The sequence below is a fragment of the Ambystoma mexicanum genome, chromosome 2q, assembly GCF_040938575.1.
Source record: "Ambystoma mexicanum isolate Mex_15411 chromosome 2q, UKY_AmexF1_1, whole genome shotgun sequence".
Lineage (NCBI taxonomy): Eukaryota > Metazoa > Chordata > Amphibia > Caudata > Ambystomatidae > Ambystoma > Ambystoma mexicanum.
The window spans coordinates 1,249,100,958-1,249,113,525 of NC_090924.1; positions in this window are offsets into that span (position 1 = coordinate 1,249,100,958).

Below are 12,568 nucleotides of genomic sequence, written 5' to 3' on the forward strand. Positions count from 1 at the left end.
CGATCCCCCAACCCCCTGCTTCAGTAGAGAGTGTGGAATTTATGACATGTAATTTCCGGATTGCTTTAAATATCGTAGGGGAATAATCATCGATATACACACAGCATGCAGTTTTTTTGAGCTTGCAGACTCCCCCACGATCAACTAATATTATATCGAGAGCCATCCTGTTTTGAAGTGCCATCAGTCTTATTCCTTTTTCTTTTAACGTCATATTATATAAAATATCCATTGTGGAATCTATTGTTTTTTTAATATTCCAGACAGTTTTCTTATATTGCAAGCGTTTTCTATTTGGGACAAGAACAGTTTAAATGATTTGGCTATATCCATTGCTATCATTCCATCCTCACTACTCCTTTGAGTTCTACCTTTTGTTCGTCTGGCTACTTCTGCTGTCTCCAAGAGGAACACTCCCGGAAGCAGTAGACCTAGGTAGCATGTACCTCCCCAGTTCCTAGGTAACCATGGATATTCTTTTTCTCCACATATAAAATAAACAGGGTCTCCCACGTACACGGGTTCTATTTCATGTTTTAAAACCACTGTGTTTAGGCAGTTACTAAACATTCCTACTTTATAGGAACCCTTTTTCTGTAGACATAGGGGAGCAGTTTTGGGGCTGTGATCCACTGCATAGGCAGGGGGCACAGCATCTTTGTTCCATTCATCCCTCATCCGAAATGTCATTACTGATGCTCTTTCTGCTGGCGGGGTTGGTCTATTCTGCCTATGTAATCTATTTAGTCTTGTTATTTTTCGTGTATTCTTTCTCACGGGTTCTAGTGCAAATGCACAAGCTTTTTGGAATATGGAACAACCCACAGGTCTCATGATTACTTCCTCAAATTCATTCATATTGGTCTCATCTAGCTGAACCGTATTACTCTTGTTCCATTTCCCAAAGAACATTGCACTTAACCTTACTTCACAGGAATAAGTCAATGGCAATGGTTGTGCATACCATCCTATCCCTTTCCCACCGTGCTGTGGTAAATGGGTGCAAACCCAGCAATCTTTTTTCTTTAACACTGCATGGGTCATGTTCATGATGAGCAACAATGTATTGTTGTCATAACCTTCTCTATGTCTTTCTTCCATTGGGGACAAAGTACCAGTGATTACATGAACCGGGCTTTCAGTAGCTGTTTTTGGCAAAAGTGTTTCTAATGGGTGTACATACTCCAGGAACCATAATGTAATAGCTGTTATTGTTGGTACTATCATACTTAAGAAACATAGGACCAATGTCCAAATTAGTACCTTATTCTTCTCATCATGCTTTTTCCCTAAATTTACAGTCTCTAAATCTATTATCATTTCAGCAGGGGTGCAGGAGGAGGCTGAAACCGGTCTTGACTTGTTCTTCATCGTCCTTCTTCTTGCTGGCGAAGTTCGTCGTGAATGTCTCTCATCCTTGATGCCAGAAAAGTTCAACGAAAAAATGTCACAGTTCAATTCTCCCAGCCTTCTCACTGGATCATTTATCCACTCCCGAGCAAGATTAGTTGTTCTTTCTCCCACTGCTCAGACGATTTCTGAACAGCTCTGTATTGATAGAGGACCATGTGCATCCAGCTTGTCCTGCTCTGGCTTAGGACACAGGTACTCTATAAGCGCACCGAGAAGCCGTGAGTTTTGAATTGTCCGACTTGCACAATTCTCACACTTCTCTCCTCTACGTCCCTGGTTCTTACTCCATCCGTGAGTAGAACCAAAGGCCAAAAAGAAAAACACCTAAGATCTGTGGATCACTTTGCCTGTCGAGGCCACAGATTATATCTATTCACTCCTGCTATTGTATGATCCGTGAATAGTGCCCTTGCATTTCCAGTGTCAGGCTCAGTGTCAGCCTGTGGCACAATGATGGGCAGCGATGGGCGTCGTGGCAATGATGTAGTTTCTTTCTCTGGCTTTGGTGCATTCGTGAGAACTGGTGGGCGCCAACGGGGTACACGCGTTGTTTATGCTTGTGTTTGCAATGCAGGGTTTGTGTCGCGCGGCAGTGATGTTGTTTCCGCTGAGTAACGTTGGGGCACTTTTTGCCCTTCCCCCCTACTGGCAGCCTCCTCAAACTCTCTTTTGAGTTTCACTTGTTGTTTGAGCTCTGTTTCAACTTTCACTTCTCGCTCAGGCTGATGCTGTGGCACTGGACTGGCAATAGTTTCTTTCGTTTCCGAGACCATTGTCTTTTCCTCGTCGTCTGGATCAGGCAAAGTTTTCAGTGTCGCTGGGAACCTTTTGGCATGGGTAGCATGGATCCATGCCTTACGTCGGTCCACTCGGATGGCCGTCTGTGTTGCCAAAAGTACTTGATAGGGGCCACGCCACCTGGGTGCTGGTGCTGTCTTCTGTTCAAAGTTCTTGATTTGCACCCAGCTCCCAGGCTCCAGTGAGTGTCCTGGTCCTGTATATCGCATCGGCAACGCCTCCTGCACCTGCTGATGAAACAAACGCAACTTTTGTATTAAAAGTCCACAGTAAGTGCTTAACATAGGATGCTCGACCTCACATAATTTTCTAGGCTGTGGTGCGCACCATACATTTTCTGGTCCCCTCATTATAATTCCCATTCTTAGCCTGCACAGGCGTGTGCATACACAACAGCGCTGGGGGTAATGCATCCACCCAACACAACTTGCTCCCAGCGCAAATTTTCGCTATCTTTGACTTCAGGATTCCGTTGTGTCTCTCCACAAGTCCGGCAGAACTGGGATGCCTGGAACTGTGGAACCGCTTCTCTATTTGCAGACCTGCACAGATCTGTAGCACTACTGCGCCCACAAAGTGGGGGCCGTTGTCTGACCACAGGACACGAGGCAACCCAAACCGGGAGAAATACTCCTTCAGCATTACTTTTGCTGTGGACATGGCAGTACAGTCTTTTAAAGGATATGCCTCCACCCACTTGCTGAATGCACATATTACCACTAAAACGTACTTGTAATACTGGCACCTTTCCATTTCTATGAAATCAAAATGTATTACCTCAAACGGCATAGAGGGTAGGCCGAAACTACCTACTGGAGTCACGGTTCCCTTTCCTACATTGTGTTGCAGGCACGTGATACAATTCTGCACTAGCCTTTCTGCATTCTTTTTTATGTGCTCATTTTTCCATACTGTGGATAAATGCTGTACCATTTTCTTTGCGCAAATGTGGGTAGGGCTATGTGCCATTATAACCATTGCAGTTACGTAACAATTTGGCAACATCCAGTTCTTTGTTTCCTTGTCCACCCAACATCCTTCCAAATCTGCAATGGAATTACGCAGAGTATTGAAACAAATGAAAATGCTACTAATAGATGAAGTGAGCATGGTCTCCAACCTGATGTTAGCTTTGATTCACCTCAGATTCACCTCAGATTACAGTACTCAAAACAGACAATGAAGATCTCTTTGCAGGAAAACACATTATTGTTTTTGGAGATCTGCTTCAATTAACACCAGTAAAAGGTGAGCCTATTTTTAAAACATTAGGACACAAACTCTGCCGTAATACTGTTGGCAGCATTGGAAATGTCAACCTTTGGCAACATTTCCAATACAGAGAATTAACAGAAAACATTCAGCAATCTGCAGATATGACTTATGCCAACATTTTAAACAGTATCAGAGTTGGTATACTTTCTAAAGAAGCAGAAGCAATATTGAAAACCCGGCACATTAATGCACTTTATGGCGATAATGCATGTGCTACAGATGTTATGGAACAATTAGCCCACAAAAATATCAATTGTATGGCCTTAATGCCAACTCTTGCAAGCTGTTTCAAATTCAATGAAATCATGCTAAGTAAAGAAATGCAACCAATCATGGAAATTAGCGCCATGGACAAACTAGATATACATGGTATGACACTACCCATGTGTCACCAAGCCACAACAAGACTAAATAGTTTAGAACAATCAATCTCAAACACAGCATGCTTAGAAAAGATATTAAAATTATCCTTAAATTGCAGAGTAATGCTTAAACGTAACCTTGACGTGGACCAAGGACTAGTTAATGGAGCACTGGGTACAGTTGTTGGCTTTCAAACATACCCACGCGACAACAAAATTCAGTTCGTCAATATACTCTTTGACAAACTTTCAGAAGTAAAAAGGATAGGACGCTCAACAGCTAGATTCCTTCTCTTCAAAGATATGTATATACGCAGAGAACAATTTTCTCTAACTCTTGCATATGCAGTCACGATTCATAAATCACAAGGTCTTACCCTAGACAAAGCAATGATAGATATTGGTAACACAGTCTTTAAAGAAGGCATGAGCTATGTAGCAATATCATGCTTACGTACACTTGACGGTCTATTTCTAATCAATTTTGATGCAAGTAAAATAAACGCTGATATTCCTTGCATTTTAGAATAAAAAAGACTTCGCTCACTATACACCCCCCACCTAAACACATATTCTGTTCCACAAAAAGTAAAACGTTATAAAAGAAAAATAAATCAAACAGAAATGCAACAGGATGTCACTGCAAATCCTCCAAAGAGAGTAAAAGAAACTAATACTTCATCAAGTACCACAAGCAAAAAAGAATCAATTAGGGAAAGTAAACCGGGTACTTCTTTAAAGAAGGAAGACAAACTCCAAAAAAAACAGTTAGATACAGAACTACCTGGACCATTTAAATTCTCAAATATAGTTGGTGTAAGTGGCTACGCAAATGTAGCAGTGACTATTCTATTTCAATTACCACCAATTGTTGACAACATTTACTTACACAGTACAGACCCATTGTGTTTGCAAATGTTAGTACTTCACAGAAATGCAGCAAACAATCCTGACAACACGTATAGTGTTTATGGAATAAGACAACAATTGGACTACTGTGCTGGAATGGTGAAATTCACTATAAATTCACAGAAAGATCCACAAGAATTTCTAATGTACTTACTACAAGTACTGGAAAACAAAAACATACCTATAAATGAAATCTTTCAGATTTCATACATGTGGAAACATACATGGACTCTCTGCAAAAATTTGACACAAGAAGAAATCCCCAATGAACGCTTCATATATATATCAATACCAAATTGTGAATCCATTCCATTTCAGCGACTTGTACAAAATGCAAACCATGGTAGATTATGCTCTACCTGCAATTCAGATAATCGCTCCACGTTAGTAATACAAACACATAGTAAATACATAATACTAAAGCTTCTACGTTACAATGCAGATGGTACCAAAAACAACTGCAAGCTGACTGGATTCACACATGGTCAAATATCACTTGGTAAGAAAACCTTCACAACAATAGGTATGATCTGCCACGCAGGAGTCACAACCAATTCAGGGCACTAAACTGCATATATAAAAAAGAAATGTGGATGGTTTGAATGTAATGATAGTACCATTACTCTAAAGCAGAGATTACCAGGAAATCTTACAAACACTTATTTGATGTTCTTAAAACCAAAATTTGATAACTAAACTGTATTTAAACCCTAAGTAAACTTGTGTTAAAAAATATAAACTGTTAGAATACTCCAAAAGCTATCTAACTGCTCAAAGATTCTACAACAACTAATCAGATAAATGAATACCTCTAAATTAGACCAAATAATACACAGTTAGAATATGCCAATTGGTCTCTAACTGTCCAAAATTTAACAATATCCAATAGATAAATCAATACCACTAAAATATATCAAAAAAATAGACAGTTAGAATACGCCAATTGGTATCTAACTGCTCCAAAATTTTATAATATCAAAACAAATAAATAATATGTTACTGCTCCAAAAAAATACAACAAGCCAAAGTATTAAGCATTAGCCAGAAACAACAAGTGAACACCGAAAACAAACAAACAAATAAACTGTAGCATAACAGAAAAAAGTTTTTTTTTTTAATCCACCATGGATTTTTTTTTCTCATACAGACCCAATGATTTTAGCAACAAATACAGAAACTGAGCAAATTGCACAGTACTCTGATTTGTAATCTACTAAATATGAGGGTCCAAAAAAAAAAGTATATTTATTATACAATGTAATAAGTCATTACAAAATACTAATACTAACATGCTATTTTCTTTTATCACAGAAATGAACAAGAAAAACATGGACTCCCGTTACTAGACCAAACAGTAAGTATACAATAATAAGCAGAACCATAGCAGCATATCACATCCATAGTATCTAATACCTTTGTTCCTTATTCATTTGTTTTTCACCCAAAGTTATAAGCAAATATGAATGTGATATGCTGCGGTGGTTGTTGCCAGGGCATACAGTCTTGGGTGCATGGCCAAATGGTCATGCACCCAAGACTGTATGCCCTGGCAACAACCACCGCAGCATATCACATCCATAGAGTCAAACATTTCAACTATGGTCTATGGAAACTTTTAATGTCCGCGGACATTATGAGTGTTCTTAGAACACTTTCAACTTGCCAGCGAACAATACGGACAGCATTTTCAGGACACCCCCTACAAACATTTCAGAACAACGCGATAGTTCTTAGAACACTTTCAACTTGACAACGAACAATACGGACAGTGTCCTCAGGACACCCCCATTTTGTTTATTTGCGAACATTTCAGGACACTGTGAGTGTTCTTAGAACACATTCAACTTGCCAGCGAACAATACGGACCATGCCTTCAGGACACCCCCTACGAACATTCCAGGACACCACGAGTGTTCTTAGAAACGTCTTCAGAACACCCCCATTTTGTTTATTTGCGAACATTTCAGGACACCGCAAGTGTTCTTAGAACACATTCAACTTGATAGAGAACAATATGGACAGCATCCTCAGGACACACCCTACCAACATTCCCCGGACACCGCAAGTGTTCTTAGAAGCGTCTTCAGAACACCACCATCTTGTTTATTTGCGAACATTTCAGGACACCGCAAGTGTTCTTAGAACACATTCAACTTGACAACGAACAATACGGACAGTGTCCTCAGAACACACCCATTTCGTTTATTTCAGAACACCATGAGTGTTCTAAGAACACATTCAACTTGACAGAGAACAATACGGACAGCGTCCTCAGGACACCCCCATTTTGTTTATTTGCGAACATTTCAGGACACTGCGAGTGTTCTTAGAACACATTCAACTTGCCTACGAACATTTGACAGAGAACAGTACGGACAGCATCTTCAGGACACCCCCTACGAACATTCCCCGGACACCGCGAGTGTTCTTAGAAGCGTCTTCAGAACACCACCATCTTGTTTATTTACGAACATTTCAGTACACCGCGAGTGTTCTTGGAACACATTCAACTTGTCAGCCACAACCCCCATTCATATTTGAACATTTCAGGACACAGCGTGTGTTCGACAACATCTTCAGAACACCCCCATTTTGTGTATTTGCAAACAATTTAGGACACCGCGAGTGTTCTTAGAACATATTCAACTTGACAACGAACAATACGGACAGCGCCCACAGAACACCCCCATTTTGTTTATTTGCGAACATTTCAGGACACTGTGAGTGTTCTTAGAACAGTTTCAGATTGCTTGCGAACAAAACAGACACATATTGAATCCTCAGAACATCCCCCATTCAGTTTATTTAGAACATTTCAGAACACCTGTGATGTCCGCAGACAAATCGAACACAAAAAGAACGTCTAACACATAAAAAACACAACTTTCATCCTATCTCATACACTCCCACCCTCCCCAAACACTCCTACACACCAACACACTCTACTAAATACAAATTTTGAACAAAGTTTCACTGCGCTGTCTGCGGACGACCGCGAATCCAAGATGGCGGGCGCTACCGAAAATCTGACACGCTTCACGCTCCACGCCGTCCAATCAGCGAACACGTTGCATGTCCGCGAACATCACGCAAGCCGATTGGCCAATCAGGACACTGTCCGCGGAGCAAACAGGGAAGCGTGTCCGCGGACCGAACACAGATATCACTAATTTTTTTTTACCTACTTTTTGGTCATTTTAAAAAAAAATACTGGGCGGATTTTCACCAAATTTGCAAAAGCACGCTTTCGGGACCAAGCCGCTGCTCCTGGTCCAAATTTGGTGAAAATCCGTCCAGCGGTTTGGGCTGTAGATGCGAGCAAAATTTTAAAAAGTTTTGGGACCCCCCTATAACTTTGCCCCCCCCCTGGACGAATCCTCACCAAACTGCAAAACAGTTCAGAGTGAACCAAATACTTTTTTGCAAAGTTTGGTGAGGATCCGTCAAGGGAGAGCGAAGTTATAAGCCGCCCAAAAAGTGCTCTTCCTATGGAAACAGCAACTTAACCTTAACGACATGGCCACTACCGTCGCCATGTAATATATATATATATATATATATACATATATATATCATATGTATTTATGTATAAATATTCAATGTTATTTCAAGGAATCAAGGAATCTTCATGAGAGGAAATCTTTCCCTCCCATTGGTATTCAGAACAAGCAGCCCATGCATGCACTGTATACTCTGAGAGAGCAACAAATGAATAGATATGTTCTTTATTGTATAATAAGGAGGATACTACAATCCATATACTAACATCCGACTACGGAGCCTTATATTTACAATTGAGTGATATGCATGGACGGAGAGCACTATGCACTTTATACTCTTTGCTGCTACGTAAATATCTTTATATTCTTACCTTTGCATATTTGCACAGCCTGACAGAATAGGTATAGCTTCACCCATATGCTCACTTTTCAAGCTTTACTTATGCCAGCTGTACTACACATGTAGTGACAGCATCCAACAATCAGGGACTATTTATGCAGTAAACACCCTGTATAGGCTTCCCCCTCTTTTTATCTTTATCAAGTAGACACGGGCAGTACCTTAATGTTTTCATTTTTACGCAAGGCTAATACACATCAGACACACAACAAGACAGTTTAAAATAAATGAAGGCCCTTTACGAGAGTTGTTTTACACACAACGACATTAATATTGTTTCTACGGCATTGGTTTTAAAATTGTGAACCTACTTGAAACTTTTCTTTGAATTGTCTTGTATGCTTTTTGCGTAAATGGAATTTGTCTGCACCTTCCCATGTGAATTATACACTATTTTACTGTTCAAAGATGTCCACCTATTAAAACATGTAAAACAACGGCAACCAGCAGGTAGACACTCTCTATGGACAACCAGAGAGTTGCCAACGTTTAAATTTATGTCCATCATCTGTGTTGTTTGTAACCTACGTGATCAAGCGGTTTGCATACGGCGAAACGTGTCATACTTTTGCTAAGATGGTTCCTTTTCCTGACGCATAAATATTAATAAAGAGAATCATGTTGCCAGGAAATACAGAGGTGTTTTCTTTCCTCTCAACTGCTGCAGGGACACTTTTCCCCCCTTGCAGCTGCTCCCTGGAGTGCATTCCACAAGTTGCCTTTCTTTCGAAAAGCTTCATTCTGCCATATATATATATATATATATATATATATATATATATATATATATATATATATATATATGTATATATATATATATATATATATATATATATATATATATATATATATATATATATTCAGTAAAAAAACTTTGTTAAAGGGACATTATGGTTAAGTTGCGCTACTAAAAACCTATGAAATTCAGTGAAAAAACTTTGTTAAAGGGACGTTATGGTTCAAAGTAAAACCGAAAAACCCCTGAAATTCAGCAGTTATGGTAACATAAGCAACCATAACTCGTGCCACCGTGCACTGCTAACACTAACACCCAGGACATCAAAGATGACATCACAAATGTCATTGATGACATCACTGATGACATCACATGTGCATTTACTTTTCATAAAAACTCTTTACAAGGGATTCTTATAATGCTGACCAAAAACTGTCAAGGATCATTGGGATAAATATCATGAGCTAATTAGTGCATTAAGCAATGGATTGATATAAATAGCATTCTATTATGAAGTTCTATCCAGTATACTAAGCTACTCATGCAGAAACATAGGCAGTGTGTGCAGCATACATGATGAAGGTGCCATATTCATAATCTTGCCATGTTGAATACTGAAATGATAACTGCTTTCTTATTAGAGTTTTGCGTACTGTGAAACATGTCATAAGTAGATAATAAAACCCACTTAATACATAATTATTACAGACAAAACACAAAGAGACAACAACACATACAAATATATAGTATATACAGGGACAGTGAAGTAAACAAAAAAGCAGAAGTAGTAGCAGAAAGAGTTCATAACCTAACTGATTGTCTTTATGCAGAAAACTATTGCTCTGTTTCAAAGCTGCTACTTACCATATGTACGTGTATCCCATGATGTGACTGCACCCAAAGGAAAGGAGAGTGAGTATAATGTATACAAATATGAGCATATACAGAGAAGGTAGAGTAATAAAAATAAAACTATGAGAAAGTGCTGATAACCCTAATGATTATCTTCATGCACAGAAAGGATTGCTCTCTTTCAAGCCTGTGTCTTCTGCTATGTATATGTTTCATATGATGTGACTTGACCCTAAGTCTACAAATATAGTACCTTTTCAATTTTGACTTCCTGACTGTTACTGAAGAAAACTATGTGGCTTCGATATGTCAGTAAAGGATAAAAAGGGAGAGCCAGCCATGTGATGTCATCAGTGATGTCACCAATGACATTTGTGATGTCATCTTTGATGTCCTGGGTGTTAGTGTTAGCAGTGCACGGTGGCGCGAGTTATGGTTGCTTAAGTTACCATAACTGCCGAATTTCAGGGGTTTTTCGGTTTTACTTTGAACCGTAACGTCCCTTTAACAAAGTTTTTTCACTGAATTTCGTAGGTTTTTAGTAGCGCAACTTAACCATAACGTCCCTTTAACAAAGTTTTTTCACTGAATTTCGTAGGTTTTTAGTAGCACAACTTAACCATAACGGCCGTTTTTTTTTTTTTTTACAGATGCTTGACAGACACCTGTTATTTTGTATTTTTTTCTTGTTTTTTTTCTTACTTTAATCCTAAAATCTTCACATACCCTTCTCAAAAGCAACCCTTACATTCTAAAATAGATAGGCATTTTGCGTAAAAGATAAAGAAATGCCATCTTCTTTAAAATGAACAGTATTACTGGCATCAATATTCTCATTATTACAGAATAACATAACAGCTCTAAGCATGAAGGCACACATGCCTCGGTTGATGACAAACCTAGCAATGTTTTGATGAGGACAAAAAACTGAACTATTGTCCAATATTGACCTAGGTAGTGATCCAGAAAAAATTACTTTCGCATTTGGAAGGATCTTCATTACGGCTTGAACCAAGCGTTCCAAATCAGCCAACAAAGTAGGGGCACTGACGTTGCCCAAATGGAAAGCACCATAGTGCAAAACTACCAAATGCAAACTGTTCATCGTGGCCATATCCTCACAAACTTGTACAATTCCCTTTACATTGCAATCAGGAACAGTGCTCCACACCACCTCCACTCCTTTCACATCAAAGTTCTTTGCAACATGCCTGCATTGAGCGTACTGTTGTAAACCATACACAAACATATCTCCATGCACCAACACCCTGACTTTCTCTACTTCTGCCATCTTCACCACACACAGTCTCTTTACAACACAAATCCACAACCTCGACATCTGATTGGCTGATCTGTACAGTCTTCTATCCATGTTGGATTTCCTGGAAAACCCGGATGTAGCACGCCCTGTCCACGAACAGCCGAGGTGTCCGCGGACGGCGTCCACTTTACTCTCTGTGCCATTCCCTCATTGCATACAGATAAGCAATCACACAATACGAATAACGTCCTCAGAACACCCCCATTTTGTGAATTTTCGAATATTTCAGGACAATTATCAGTTCATTATTCAACATATTAACATTACATATATTATACTTTCATCTTGTACTCTGCACACAATGCTATGTTTCTCCATTAGTAGCTCAGTATACTAGATAGAATCCCATAATACAATGCTATTTATATCAATGCATCGTTCAAAGCACTAATAACGGTATGATATTTATTGCAATATCCTTGACACTTTTTTCGCAACATTATAATAAAAATCCCTAGTACACAAATTCCATGAAAAGTACATACACATGTGATGTCATCAGTGATTTCATCAATGACATTTGCGATGTCATCTTTGATGTCCTGGGTGTTAGTCTTAGCAGTGCACGGTGGTGGCGCGAGTTATTTTTCATAGCTTTCCATAACTTGCGATTTTCAGGGGTCTTTCGGCTGTACTTAGAACCATAACGTCCCTTAAACAAACTTTTTTTAATATCGCGCAAACAATATACAAACATGGCGTGCAAAAACCAACTTCTTACAGATGGCTTTACACAGAATGTTGCAAAGTAAGAATGTATGCTCGTTCACAGTGAAGGTCAGCTGCTTCCATTTTTTTCTCGGGCCCCGGAGAGGCTCACGAAGCGGACTATAAGGTTATATTGTGTTTTGATCTTGACAGACAGAGATTGTGATGAAAGACTTCTCTTGAAGGAGTGTTGCTAAAACGTAAGCGAAGATAAGGATGAAATTTCTGAAACGAAACCACTTTTATATATTATATCACTATGCGAAAGATCGTTCGCACACGCAGAGTCGTATT